Consider the following 15,858-nt stretch of genomic DNA (forward strand, 5'->3'; position numbering starts at 1 on the left):
CAAGGTGGGGGTCCTGCTGGGGTGCCTGGCCAGCGTGGGTGAGGGACTGATGGCTGTTTTCAGGCTGGCCACAGCCCCTTCAGGGTCGGGGTCCCCGCTGTGGTGCCTGGCCAGTCTAGGTGAGGGGCTGATGTCTGTTTGCAGGCTGGCCAAGACCCCCAGAGGGGACCCTCACCCTATTAAGGTGTGGCCATCCTGGGTGAGGGGCTGATGACTGTTTGCAAGCTGGCCACACCCCCATCAGGGTGGCGGTCCCCACTGGGGTGCCTGGCCATCCTGGGTGAGGGGCTGATGGCTGTTTGCAGGCTGGCCACGGCCCCCGGCCACCCAAGCTCCCAGTGGAGGCTGGCTGGAAGCAGGTATCTGGGATTTATTTATCTTCTATCATTGAAACTTTGTTGCCTTGAGCAGAACCCACAGCCGGCCAGGGCAGGTGGGAAGCTTGGCTTCCTCCATTGCTGGGGCAACCAAGCCTCCTGCTTGCTCCAGCTCCATGGCTGCCGGTCCCAATCTTGGTTGTGTTAATTTGCATATAGCTGCTCTGACTGGCTGGTGGGCGTGGCTTGGGGCATAGCAGAGGTGTGGTCAAGTTGCAAGTTTCTCTTTTATTAGATTAGATGTTTCTATATCTCCCTCTTCCCTCCTCTCTGAAATCAATTTATATATATATATATACATACACACACACACACACACACACACATACATACATATATCCTATCTAATAAAAGAGAAACATGGTAATTAGTGTACGGCCGCTACCCTTCCCATTGACTAATCAGGGCGATATGCAAATTAACTGCCAGCCAAGATGGCCGCCGGCAGCCAGGCATCTTAAACTGAACATGAGGCTTGCTTGCTTCAGTGACAGAGGACTGCAACATTCCCCGCCTGCCTTGCTGGCCTCTGAGCTTGCAGTTTAAGAAACATTGTAACAACTATAGAAGCTAAACAAAACTGCAGAAACCTGCTTTCAGCCAGCTGGGATCTCAGAGCTGGAGTTGATACAGAGTTTCGATTATAGAACCTAAACAAACCAGGTACCTGCTTTCAGCAGCTGTGGCCTCAGAGCTGTAGCCAAGCCTCAGAGCTAAAGCTGGCCCAGAATTAAAAAAAGAAAAAGAAAAAAAGCAGCAGTTGGGAGCTTCAGTCACCCGCCAGCCTGAAAACAGCCCTTAGCCCCTCACCCAGACTGGCCAGGCACCCCAGTGGGGACCCCCACCCTGATCCAGGACGCCCTTCAGGGCAAACCAGCCAGCCCCCACCCATGCACCAGGCCTCTATTGTATATAGTAAAAGGGTAATATGCCTCCCAGCACCGGGATCAGCGGAGCTGAGAGGCCTCCCGGCACTGGGATCAGTGTGACAGGGGGCAGCGCCCCAACCCCCTGATCGGCCCTGCTCTGTGTGTGACAGGGTGCGGCGCCCCAACCCCTCTACCCCACAGGCCCTGCTCTGTGTGTGATGGGGTAGAGCCATAACCTCCCTATCGGCCCTGCCCTGAGTGTGAGAGTGGCGGCGCCCCAACCCCCTGATCGGCCCTGCTCTGTGGGTGATAGAGGGCGGTGCCCCAGCCCCCTGATCTGCCCTGCTGTGTGTGTGACAGAGGGCGGTGCGCCAACTCCCCTATCAGCCCTACTCTGTGAGTGACAGGGGGGAGCTCCTCAACCCCTGATGGGCCCTGCTCTGTGCGTGACAGGGTACGGAGCCCCAACCCCCCTGATGGGCCCTGCTCTGCGAGTTTTAGGGGGGAGCTCCCCAACCCCCTGATTGGCCCTGCTCTGTGCATGACAAGGCTGTGCCGCAACCTCCCCATCGACCCTGCCTTGGGTGTGACAGGGTGAGGTGCCCCAACCCCCCTAATCGGCCCTACCCTGAGCGTGACTGAGGGTGGCATCGCAACCTCCTGATCCGCCCTGCTCTGTGCATGACAGGGGGCGGCGCCCCAACTCCCCAAACGGCCCTGCTCTGAGCCTGACCAGGGGCTGCACCTAGGGATTGGGCCTGCCCTCTGCCACCTGGGAACAGGCCTAAGCCAGCAGGTCGTTATCTCCTGAGGGGTCCCAGACTGCGAGAGGGCACAGGCTGGGCTGAGTGCACGAATTTTTGAGGCTTGCTTGCTTCTTTATGTAAATGGGTCCAAAGCCTGACAAATTTTTGTGCACCAGGCCTCTAGTATATATATATAAAAAAAATCACATTTAAAGAAGTTATCCTTATGCTGGCTCCCTGCGTGTGAGATAAACACACATTTTTCAATAGCCAGAAGAGAGGACTTTTGTTGTTGTTGTTAATCCTCACCACAGGATATTTTTTTCCACTGATTTTTAGAGGGTGAGAGACAAAGAGAGAGAAACACCAATTGGTTGCCTCCTGCACTAGCCCTGACTGGGGCTGGGATCGAGCCTGAAACGGAGGTACACGCCCTTGATCAGAACAGAACCTTCGTCCCTTCAGTCCTTGGGTCCATGCTCTAACCACTGAGAAAACTGGCTAGGGCAAGAGTGGACTTCCTTATGGGTCCTGCAAACTTGCTTGACTGAATTATTATTTCAAATTGAGGGCCCGGAAATTCTGTTTCTTTGTTATGGGGTGAGGCCACAACATTAGTAACAAAAAAAACCAGAATTTCCGGAGGATGAGGCCCAGAAATCAGGATTTTAAAAAGATTCCCAGGTGATTCTAACGTGCAGCCAAGGTTGAGAACCACTGATCTACAGAGATGGTTCAACACTATACACTGGGTATGTTTCTAGAAAGGTGTAAGCAGTAAATCTTTTCATATGGCAAAAAATACTACTGGGATATTAGACTCACTATCCAAGTTATCTACTCTATAAATTTTGTTGATGGGGTAAAACTCATCCATACACATAAAATTAGGTTTATGTACTTCCTCACCATATTTTGAATCTTTGCTATGCTACAGACAAAATAGTGCAGTAGAAAAAATACAGACTGTGAAGTCAGACAGAATGGGTTGAAACTCAGAGACTGCCACTTTCTAATAGGTGTCATCTTGATTAATTTCCTGGGAGGCAGGAAAGTAGTTATTATTTTATTCCATGTGAAAAACAGATATGACACCTACCTCATAAGATTATCAAACATGAGATGAAGTGAAATCATATTGCAAAGCACTTTAGCACAGTGGCCAATACAATGGGCACCTGAGAAATGCCACTCGTTGCCTGCTCTCCTCTTACTATAACTCAGGAAGAGTAAATACAGTAACTGTTATCATTGTTTGTTACAGGATCATACTGAAACTTTATATTATAGTCATTATTTAATTCTGAAAATGCTAAAATTTCATGGGAATCAACATAAAAACCCTAAATGTTTTAACTTCGGTGACAGATGGACAGCAAATTACTGTTTACAGTAAATTGAAATCTTTCCAATATACTGCAGAAACATTTTGCAGAAGTCGATCCTTGAAGTCAGGCTTTGGATCCATTTACATAAAGAATATTAAGTTTAGCACTTCCCAACTTTATAGACTAAACAATGAAGGAAGTAACAGAGATGACTTTTAAAGTGTGACATATCCTATAACCATTATATACCCTCATGTAAGCTCACACCAACAAGGCAGAGAGATCTCCTAGAGCCCCCAGAGCAGCGTTCGCCAACCTTTCAGATCTCACAGACCACCAGTAGTCCATGGACCACCGGTTGGCGATCGCTGCCCCAAAGCACAGCCACAGCACCAGGTCCTCCCAGAGTTGGTTAGAAAAGCCCACACATCGCCCCACCCCCAAGACCTCCTAAATTTGCATCTTAACAAGATCACCAGGTGAGTTGTTAGGAACCACTGCCCTAATCTATGCTAAAGTCTGAGAGGCAGATTAATGACTGGGTTACAAAATGGTTCCTAAAATGTTTGTATTGATGGAAAAGCACCAAATACAAACAGCAGAAACTTAAGACAGACCCTGGGTTGTACTGGGCAGCCATCTCCCAACTGTGACCCTACGTAAAGTATTTTATTTCTGAGCATGAAACTTGCACCAATGGGGTGACTTTAAAGTTTAGGTACAATGTTTCCAAATTTCCTCCTAATCTGGGCTGTCACCTGCCATGCAAGTGAAAGGGCGAGGACTACGCCCTCCACCTTGCCCCAGGGTAAGGGCTACGCCCTCCATCTTACCTTGGCCATGTGCTCAGCAAGGCTTCTTCCCGGAAGCCAAGCCTCTGCTAGCCACACCCAGGACTTCTTTAAACTAACCAATGACAATCAAGGGAAGTCGCCATAGATATGACCACATCCTGTGTAACAAGACACTGACTTGCGCGTGGCCAATCGGCAGGGCCCACAGTCCTTTCTCCTCCCCTTACCCCAACCCCCTATAAAACCTCTCTCCACACAGAGTTTTCTCTCTCAGCCACGTGGCTTGCCGTTGTGTCGGTGAGTGTGGTGGATGGGGAGCTCAAGCTAGCTTGAAATGAAGGACTCTTTGCTTTTGCATCGGACTCGCTGGCTCCCTGGTGGGCCCTTGGGAATCTTGAAATCTGGGCACAACACAAGGGGGCCTGTCCCTTCAGCCCATCTCTGAAGCTGGCTTGCCTGTCACAGTGAGAGCTGGCCTGAGTGTCAGGCTCTGAGCTTCAGACACCCCCTGCCCCACCCCCACCCCTGCTAGAAATTCTATTTGTTCAGATCAGGCAAGTTTCCAATTAAGAAACACAGGCAACAAATAACAAAATGCAGAGATCTACAGGTAACAGAGAGCAGGGCCCAGGGAAGAGTTTGAGAATAGGCTTAAAGGAACCTGTGGCCAGCTACTATTAAGGAATTGTGCACTAAACAAATTTCAAAGGGGACACGGTGCTGGAGACATAGACCCATCAAAGGTTCAAGATCTTCCTGACATCCTAGAATTCAACTAAGACCCCAAAAGGCCATGTCTAAGCTCCTCAAGACCTGTCTTAAGAAAGTTTAAAAACAAGGCTTGAAAGGATCAAACTGATCTGTGAGTCAAATGCCTGTTAAAATATAAAACCCAAAACTCTGTACAGGGAGACAAACAAATTTCATATTCAACAACATATCCACAATGTTCACTACACAGTCAAAAATTATTAAACGTGGCAAAAGGCAGGAAAACGTGACCCATAACCAGAAATTATATGCAAATGAAACAAACTGAGATAACAGAGATGTTAGAATTACCCTTCAATTGAAGGTCAGGAAAGAAACAAAACACAGAAGGGGCAAATAGAAAAAAATAGCAAGATGGGAAATCTAAATCCAACTATATCAACAGTCAATGTAAATAAATTAAAAGACTAAGATTGTATCAGGGGATCACTTGGTAAAGAGCATGACTTTCTAATCACTATGCAGCATACCTGAAACTAATACAAATTTTGAATGTAAATTGTAATTGAAAAATAGAAAATAAAGCCGACGATTGTTGGAATTACTAGTAAAACCAAGTTCCAACTAAATGCTAACATTTAAACACAGATAAGAGGGTAAAAAAGATGTATTTGCAAATATTAATCATAAAAAAGAAGTGGCAAGGTTAATGAGACAAAGCAGATTTTAAGATAAAGAATATTAACAAAAATAAAGAGGAACTTTTAAAATGAAAAAAGGCTCAATTCATCGGGAAGGCTTAATAATCCAAAATATATATTCACCTAACCAAAGGGCTTTAAAACACATGAAATAAGTAGTCAGATTTCATCCTGATTAAAGGAAAAATTGACATCTATAATTATAGTTGGATATTTTAATACTCCTCTCTCAGTAACTGATAAAAGAGACCAAAAAAAAGTACAGACATAACTGATTTGAACACAACCAACCAACTTTGACATTTACATAAACGCTATACCCTACAACTGTAGGATGCACATTCTTTTTGAGCATATGTAGAACATTCATCAAGACAGAACATGTGCTGGGCCATAAAACAAGTTTCGATAAGTTTCAAAGGACAAAATCATACAGAGCATGTTCTTTGATCACAATGGAATTAGAAATCTAAAATGAAATAATATTTGCAAAATTCCCAGATATCTGAAAATTAAGCAACACACTTCTACATAAAAACATGAATCAAATAAATCATAACATATAAAAACATTTTGGCCGAAACCGGTTTGGCTCAGTGGATAGAGCGTCGGCCTGCGGACTGAGGGGTCCCAGGTTCGATTCCGGTCAAGGGCATGTACCTGGGTTGCGAGCACATCCCCCAGTAGGGGGTGTGCAGGAGGCAGCTGATCAATGTTTCTCTCTCATCGATGTTTCTAGCTCTCTATCTCTCTCCCTTCCTCTCTGTAAAAAAAATCAATAAAATATATTAAAAAAAAAAAAAAGAGTCACTTTTAAAAAAAAATAAAAATAAAAATAAAAACATTTTGAACTAAGTAATAAAATCAAAACATATCAAAATTTATGGGATGCAGTACAGAGTAATATTTAGGGTGAAACTGACTGCTCAAATGTTAACACTGGGAAAGTCTAAAATCAATGATCTAAGCCTACCCCCAAGAAGCTAGAAAGAACAAAGAAAACCCAAAGTAAATAAAAGAAAATAAAAAACAGGGCAACCTTTTTTAGGAGGGACCCCTCTCACATGCTGAGAGCCTTGTTACTTACTTTCGCTTTAATAAATTTCTCTCCCTTTTGCTAAAAAAAGGAAAGAAAGAAAGAAAGAAAGAAAGAAAGAAAGAGAGAGAGAGAGAGAGAGAGAGAGAGAGAGAGAGAGAAAGAAAGAAAGAAAGAAAGAAAGAAAGAAAGAAAGAAAGAAAGAAAGAAAGAAAGAAAGAAAGAAAGAAAGAAACAACAGAATAGATGATATAGAACACAAGAAAAAATTGGCAAATCAAAAGATGGTTGTTTGAAAATATCAATAAAGTTGACAAAGCCCTACCTAGTTTGATCAGGGAAAAACAAGAGAGATAAACACAAATCAGACTGAAAGAGGGGACACTACATTATTACAAATTATACAGGCATAAAAAAGAAATTAAGGAACTATTGTATTATGGACATCTTTATGCCAGATAAATTCAAGAACTTAGAAGAAATGGATTAATTCCTTGAAAAACATAAATTACCAAAGTTAACATAGAAATGAAATATTTAAATTGCCTATACATATTAAACAAATTGAATAATTAAAACCTCCCCACAAGGAAAATTCCAGACTCAGAGGGTTTCACTAGTGAATTTTATCAAACATTTAAGACATAATACTAATTTTAGACAAACTCTTCCAGAAAAGAAGGGAAGAAGGATAATTCCCAAATAATTTTATGAAGCCAGTATAGTCTTGATTCCAAAACTAAATGTCATTGCAAAAAAAGAAAACATAAGCCCTAACTGGTTTGGCTCAGTGGATAGAGAGTCGGCCTGCGGACTGAAGGGTCCCAGTTCAATTCCGGTCAAGGGCATGTACCTCGGTTGTGGACACATCCCCAGGAGGGGGTGTGCAGGAGGCAGCTAATCGATATTTCTCTCTCATCATCGATGTTTCTGTCTATTTCTCTCCCTTCCTCTCTGAAATCAATAAAGACATATTAAAAAAAGAAAAAAAAAGAAAACACAGACCCAAATCCCTCATGAATACAGATGAACACATCATGAACAATATTTTAATAAATCCAGTAATACATAAAAAGGGTAATTCATTACAATCAAGTGAGGTTAATCCAGAGATGTAAGATTGATTCAACATTCAGAAAGATGCCCTTCACATTATAAGAGTAAAGAAAATCCCTAAGATCATCTCAATAGATGCAGAAAAAGTATTTGACAAAATTCAGCAATCATTTATGATCAAAAGATTCAGTAAACTAGGAACAGTAGGGACCTTAATCAATCTGATGATGTATGTCTTTAAAATACTACAACACCGTGCTTAATAATAAAAAACTGAATGATTTCTTCCACAGATCAAGAATAAGATAAGGAATGCATGCTCTCAATACTTTTATTAAATGCTAGAGGCCCGGTGCACAAATTTGTGCATGGGTGGGGTCCCTCAGCCTGGCTGTGCTAGCGCACTGACCACCAGGGCACAGCTCCTGTGTTGAGCATCTGCCCCCTGGTGGTCAGTGCACATCATAGCTACTGGCTGGTCATCTGATCATAATGGTCACTTAGACTTTTATATAGGTAGATTGTGCTGGAGGTCTCAGGCAAGAGCAGTAAAGCCAGAAAAAGAAAAAGCAAGCAGAATAGAAAGGAAGAAGTAAAACTGTCTCTATTCAAAGAGGACATGACCCACCCTGGTTGGGTGGCTCAGTTGGTTGGAACATTGTTGTGTACACCAAAAGGTGGCAGGTTCTATTCCTCCCAGGGCACATACCCTGTTATGATATGTTATATCATCTATACTAATAAAAGGGTAATATGCTAATTAGACCGGGAGACCTTCCGGACAAAGCCATGGTGATGGGGCCAAGGCAGAGGTGGTTAAGGGCTATCAGGCCAGGATGAGAGGGCAGTTGGGGGCGAGCAGGCTGGCGGGGGGGGGGGGGGGGGCAGTTGGGAGTGAGCAGGCTGGCGGGGGGGTGGCAGTTGGGGACGAGCAGGCTGGCAGAGTGGTTAGGGGCAATCAGGCAGGCAGGCAGGTAAGCGGTTAGGAACCAGTAGTCCCGGATCGGGCCTAAACCAGCAGTCGGACATCCCCCGAGGGGTCCCAGCTTGGAGAGGGTGCAGGCTGGGCTGAGGGACACCACCCCTCCCCCAGCATGAATTTTGTGCATCAGGCCACTGGTCACATATAAATATATTCTGAACTAAATGCTGCAGGTTCAGTTTCCTGTAGGGGCACATACAGGAGACAACTAATCAATGTTTCTCTCTCACATCGATGTTTCTCTCCCTCACCTCTAAAATCAATAAAAAACAAACAAAAAACAAAGACAATGTGACCTAGAAACAGAACTGAGTTTAGTAAGGTTATAGGATATAATGTTAATACAGAAAAATAAATTATATTTCTCATCAGCAAAAAAAAAAACAAGTCAATGATACAAAATCTAGAAATTAAACAGAAATGAAAATGAGAAACTAAGTGCCCTATTTTAATGCTTATTATAATGAAGCTAAAGAAATGGACAAATAGATCAATGGAATAAACTAGAAGAGGAATGACAAACTTTTTTTCTATAAAAGGCCAGTTAGTAAATATTTTAGTCTTAGCAGACAACCTATGTTTTCCATTCGTCATTCTTCTATTTATTGGTTTTTGTTTTTGTTTTTTAAATCAACCCCTTAAAACTATAAACACCGCCCTGGCCGAATAGCTCAGTTGGCTGGAGCATCATCCCGATATGCCAAGGTTACTGGTTCAATCCCCTGTCAGGGCACATACAAAAATCAACCAATGAATACATTAGTAAGTGGAATAACAAATCTATGTCTCTCTCGCTCACTTTTTTCCTCCCTCTCTAAAAATCAATTAAAAAAAGAAACTCATTCTTAGGTTATGGGCTATAAAAAACAGTCAATAAACCAGATCTGGTCCATGGGCTACACAGCTTGCTAGTTTCCAGAATAGAGTCCCAAAACAGACCTCTCTCATCTAGTCAATTCCATTCCTAACTATTTATCCAAGAGAAATGAAAATTTATATGTCCACACAAAGACTTGTACAAAATGTTCACAGAAACTTTATTCTAACAGCCCAAACTGGAAACCATTACAATGTCCATGAATAGGAGATTGGATAAACAAATCTTGGTAAATTCACACAATGAAATACTATTTAGCAATAAAAATGTGCCCTGGCCAGGTGGCCGGGTTGAAGCATCGTCCTGCTCACCAAAAGGTTACAGGTTTGATTCCTGGTCAGGGCACATACCAAGGTTGTGGGTTCGATCCCTAGTAGTGGCACATGCAGGAGGCAACCAATCAATTCTCTCTCTCTCTCTCTTTCTCTCAAATCAATAAAACTATATCCTCGGACGAGGATTAAAGAAACACCAAAAAGACTACTGATTCAGGCAACAACATGGATGAATCTCAAAAACATGCTGAAAGCAAAAGCAGCCTTGCACAAAAAAGTACATACTGTATGATTCCATTTATATAAAGCTTGAAAATGGGTAAAACTCATCCTCATCCATGGTGAAAGAAATCAGTACTGATTATGGCAGTGGGGGTAGGAGGGACAAAAAAAGGGAGAAATTTAAAGGAACTTTCTGGGATAATGTATCTTGATAGGGTTGTGGGTTATAGGGGCACGAGTTTGATAAATGCATCAAACTGTAACATTTAAGATCTGTGCATCTCTATGTAATGTATATCTCCAGTATTAAGATTAAAACAATAAAATATTTTTAAAGCAATACATGTAGGTCTTTAACTCCAGATCCTAATTATTGACCTTTAGTTGGAAAGGAACAGGTTGACTGGTTTTTCTTACAAGTAATAGTCTTCAAAGTAGTCACCAGGAGCTTATTAAATCAAAGTATTCAATGTTGCTATTATGCAAAACATTCATTCAGTTTGTTACAGAAAATAATCAGTTATAAAGAACTAGGGAAAAAGAAACATGACCCCAACTTGGACTTTACAAAAAGATAATTATGGATAAGACTGGTAGAGAAAACATCGAAAAGTTAACACTAAACTAGATGATAGAATTATGGGCAATAATTCTCTAGACTTGCAAATTTTGTTTAATAAGCATAAAATATTTTTATTAGAAAATATTCACTGAAAACATTAGAAAATAGTCTCATTATCACTCCAAATATTTTATTGGTTTCTCAAATCCTTTATGTAAGAAAGCACCTAGCCAACTAACCAAACTTCTCTAAAAGTTTTTCGGTAAACCCAGGCACTATGCTAAGAACTTCACAGATTTCTCCCTCAGACTCCTTAATAGTCTGTCAGTGGGAGATTCTTGTCCCCGTCCTCTCGCCAACTCCAGACCAATGGAGCCCTACAAATCTCAGATATTTGTGAATGAATCTCCATCTAAATTGGCCAGGCTGGTGCCCAGATCGGCAATGCCTGGAATATAGCATCCAGTCTGATGGCCAGATGTCAAGTGACAAGACCATTAGGGGAGGAGATGACTCCTTTAACACCTTCTTCAGTGAGATAGGCGCTAGTAAGCATGTTCCCAGGGCAGTATTTGTAGACCTGAAACCCATCCATGGCCATTGATAAAGTTCGCACTGATACCTACTGCCAGTTCTTCCACTCTGAGCAGCTCAAGGCAAGGAAGATGTTGCCAATTACTATAACCGTGGACTCTACACCATTGGCAAGGAGATCATTGACCTTGTCTTGGACTAAATTTGGAAACTGGCCTATCAGTGCACAGGTCTTCAGTGCTTCCTGGTTTTCCAGTTTTAGTGAGGGAACTGGTTCTGGATTCACCACCCTACTGATGGAACGGCTCTCTGTTGATTATGGCAAGGTCAGTCCGGAGTTTTCATCTACCAAGCCTCTCAGGTTTCCACAGCCCTACAACTCCATCCTCACCACGCCCATCACCCTGGAGCACTCTGATTGTACCTTCATGGTTGACAATGAGGCCACCTACAATATCTGTCATAAAAACCTCAATACTGAGCACCCAAAGTATACTAATCTTAACTGCCTTATTAGGCAGATTTTGTCCTCCATCACTGCTTCCCTCAGGTTTGATAGAGCCCTGAATATTATTCTGACTGAATTCCAGACCAACCTTATATCCTATCCTCACATCCATTTCTCTATTGCCGCAATATGCCTCTGTCATCTCAGCTGAGAAAGCCTACCAGGGAAAGCTTACCATACTGTAGCAGAGATCATGTGTGTGTTTAATATATTTTTATTGATTTCAGAGAGGAAGGGAGAGGGAGAGAAACATCAATGATGAGAAACATTAATCGGCCATCTCCTGCACGCCCCCTACTGGGGATTGAGCCCGCGACCCGGGCATGTGCTCTTGACCAGAATCGAACCCAGGACCCTTCAGTCTGCAGGCTGATGCTCTATCCACTGAGCCAAATCAGCCAGGGAACCAATGTGTGTTTTGAGACAGCCAATCAGATGGTGAAATGTGACCCTTATTATGGTAAATACATAGCTTGCTACCCATGGTGATGTGGTTCCCAACAATGTCAATACTACCATTTCCACCATTAAGACCAAGCATACCATTCAGTTTGTGGACTGGTACCCACTGGCTTCAATGTTGGCTTTAATTTTCAGCCTCCCACTGTGGTACCTGATGGAGATCTAGCCAGAGTACAGTGAGCTGTGTGCATGCTGAGTAACACCACAGCTGTTGCTGAGGCCTGGGCTCACCTGGACCACCAATTTGTCCTGATAAACGCCTAGTGTGCCTTTGTTCATTGGTACATGGGTAAGGTCATGGAGGAAAGAGAGACACGTGAGGATATGGCTGCCTTTGAGAAGGATATTAAGGAAGTTGACAGATAGTGGTGGGGGAGAGGAGGGTAAAGAATATTAACTTGTCTGCTGCAATGTTATACTTCAGTATCTTGGGACTGTCTTATTTCTGTTGTTCTGTGAAGTTGTTCATTGTGTCCCAAACTTGTTAATGAGAGTATTGTTATTGTTTTTACTTAAAAAAAATATATACAAAATAACTTTATGTACACTATCTCATTTAATCAACACAATTCTATAAGAAAAATATTATCATCCCCTTTTAATCTACACAATTCTCAAAGGCAGGCACTACTATCATCCTCATTAAAAAGAGAGAGAAAAAACACACCCAAGACCTAGAATGGTTATGTAATTTTCCCAGGGAAAAGAATTAGTGGAGCCTGGATTTGAACCAAGGTAGCTTACTCCAGAGCCCAAGCTCTGTTTTTAAGCACTTAAATGTACTGCATCTGGGGAAGGCAGTCTCTGCTGCTACTACTACTACTATTACTACTACTGACAATACCCAGTTATATATTATCTCATTATATCTCATATAATTTCACTAACTAAAATTTTTTTTTTTAATGAAACAAATTCATGGATAATTATCATGTGAAGTTAGGTGCACCCTGAATCACATATTCTAAAGGACAACTATGATCAACTTCCATTAAAGTCACAGTAATGAGCTAGTACAAGACTGCTTAATATTTCTACCAAAAACCTGTGCCTACAGAAGCTATATAAATCTCACAGCACACTGTAGTAATTCAAAGCTTTCAGTCTTTTCATTCTATAGACAAACCCATTTATTTCCATTGTGACCTTTTTCAAAGTCCAAATTAAGATTTACTTAATATAACATTCCCTTGTTTTCTTTGCATTCGTTTAAGGATCAGATGATATTACATGAAAAAGAGAAAAGCATTAGACAAATGTACAGTATTATTTATCTTTGTTATTAAATATAAAAATGTCCAATTATCATTCCAAAATAGAGAAAGTAGATGAGTCATGCATTCTTTTAATGACTGATGGTACATGGCTCTACTAATTCTTTACTGACTATATTCTGGGTAATCCATTCTGTCAGCATACAGGTTTACAGAGCATGGTCTATGACCAGCACAACTAGGGTCACCAGGTAGCTGGCAAGAAATACAAATTCTCAGGCCATAGCCCAAATCCGCTGAATCAACAACTCTGAAGAGGGGCCCAGAATTCTGAGTTAACAAGCCTGCAGTGATTCTTCTGGACACTCAAATCTGAGAACTACTGCTTTAACCTATCTGCCTACAGTGTTAGTTGACTGGGTCCAGAGTGTCTGGATCTAAATCAAAACCTTAAAATACACATACATTTACCCATTAGGGAGAGCTCCAACCAAAAATAAGCTCTTTGTTTTCTGACCACTTTCTAAAACATTAAGTTTCAAAAACCTTATCACAAAATAAGCACTAATCTAACCCCCTGTAAAGAAGGCTTACTGTACAAACTATTTTGGTCCCTTGTTATATTTTTATTTGTAAGAAAGGACTAAAAGCATTTCTAAGGCTGCAAAAGCACATTTTTATCAACCTTAGAAAGATTCTGAACTCTTTGGCCAGATATCACACATCATCTTCAATTTACCAGCTTTTGGCTTCCCTCTTCCACCTTCTCTGTGAGGAGTAACACTTCTCAACACCTGTACCCAGGAGAATAATGTGATTGTTTGTATGGCTAGTAAATCCCACTTAAATGTATCTTTTTTGCTTTTCTTCTGCCCAGCTGGTGTAGCTCAGTGACTGAGTGTCGACCTATGAATCAGGAGATCACGATTCAATTCCCGGTCAGGACACATGCCCGTGTTGCAGGTTTGGTCTCCAGTGTGAGGTATGCAGGAGGCAGCCGATCAGTGATTCTCTCTCATTATCGATGTTTCTCTCTCTCCCTCTCCCTTCCTCCCCGAAATTAATTTTAAAAATAAAAATAATATATATGTGTGGGTTATTTTCAATAGAATATGTTACCACAAAGTATATAACATATCAGATTTTGCTACTGCTGAAATAGAGAAATAATTTTGTTTTCTATTTAAAGAGTCACACAAAATTAGGAATGAGCAAGAGGAAATAATCAAATATCCAGAAAGTCTGAAAGAGACCCTTAGCCAAACTGTGAGAGAGCCAATCCTGGTTGTGCCACCTACTGGCTGTGTGATCATGGGAAGGTTATTTAACTTTCCTCCATTCTGTATGCTTCCATTTCTTAACCTGCAACATAGGAATAGTAGTACATAGTAACCACTTTATATTTTTAATGAGTAAAAGAGTTAAATATTTTCAGCTTTTCTCTAAAAGTAAATTTAGACTTTTTTAAAAGAAAAATGTATTGACCCAAAAGACATAAAGTTCAAAAGGTCAATATTTACAGAAAATAGCAAGAGTATTATTGTCAAAGATCTTAAGTTACTTCCTAGGAAAAAAAGCTTCAAGCCCATATAGTTGTACAGGTGAAGTCTCTCAATTCTTCAAGGAAAAGATCATTGAAATGCAAAAACATTCCAGAGCACAGATGTGACAGGCTTCCAAACTCTTTTTGATCAAGTTAACATAACACTGATATCAAAACCAGACAACAGACAAAAAAGCACTATGGATCAACCTCATTATTGGTTATTGAGAAGCAAAGCTTCTAAATGAAAGACTAGCAAATAAAATTCAGCACTACACTAAACTTTCAATTTCACAAGCACAGAGATGATTCAATTTGATGCTAGGAAACCTATCACATATATAAAGATAGGAGAAAAATCACAGGGTAATCACCACAGATATCAGCAAAAGGGAATTTGATAAAATTCATCTTATAAATGAATAGATTATTCCTCAATTTTAAATGACTGCAAACCAAACCTCATATTGTCTATAATAATAAAAGCGTAATATGCGAATTAGACTGGAAAGCTGAACGACCTTCCAGATGTCATTCCAGATGTCCTTCCGGACGACCTTCCAGATGAAGCTGCAGCGGTGGGGGCCAAGGCAGAGGTGGTTAGGGGTGATCAGGCAGGCGAGCAGTTAGGGGCGATTAGGCAGGCAGACAAGCCAGTGGTTAGGGGAGATCAAGCAGGCAGGTGAGCAGTTAGAGGCGATCAGGCAGACAGGCAGAGTGTTGCTTTATGGGCACCAGGTCTGCGGTGCTATTTCTCTGTGCTCATCATGGCAGCTCCTGTGTTGAGCATCTCCCTCCTGGTGGTCAGTGTGTGTCATAGTGACTGGTCGGATGGTTGGACACTTAGCATAATAGCCTTTTATATATACAGATAGTAAGTTAGGTGATGAAATAGAAAAATTCATTCCCAATAGCAATAATAAATTCATTACTACATCTAGGAATAATCTTAATAAAAAAGGTGTATTGCCTATATAAAGAAAACTATACTATACTTCTCAGCAACTTAAGACTCCATGAAAAGACAACTTGTATGTATACAGTAAGATAACTCAGGAAGC

General features: G+C 41.6%; 1 protein-coding gene and 1 pseudogene across 3 annotated transcripts in view; one reads left to right on the plus strand and one right to left on the minus strand.

The window, feature by feature from the left end:
- The window catches only part of CREBBP (CREB binding protein), a 169,084-nt gene that overhangs the window by 120,522 nt on the left and 32,704 nt on the right, over positions 1–15,858 (minus strand). The gene's annotated exons all lie outside the window — the stretch shown is intronic.
- LOC132232483 (tubulin alpha-1 chain-like) lies at positions 9,671–12,437 on the plus strand (annotated as a pseudogene).

Source organism: Myotis daubentonii, chromosome 4 (genome assembly GCF_963259705.1).
Source record: "Myotis daubentonii chromosome 4, mMyoDau2.1, whole genome shotgun sequence".
Lineage (NCBI taxonomy): Eukaryota > Metazoa > Chordata > Mammalia > Chiroptera > Vespertilionidae > Myotis > Myotis daubentonii.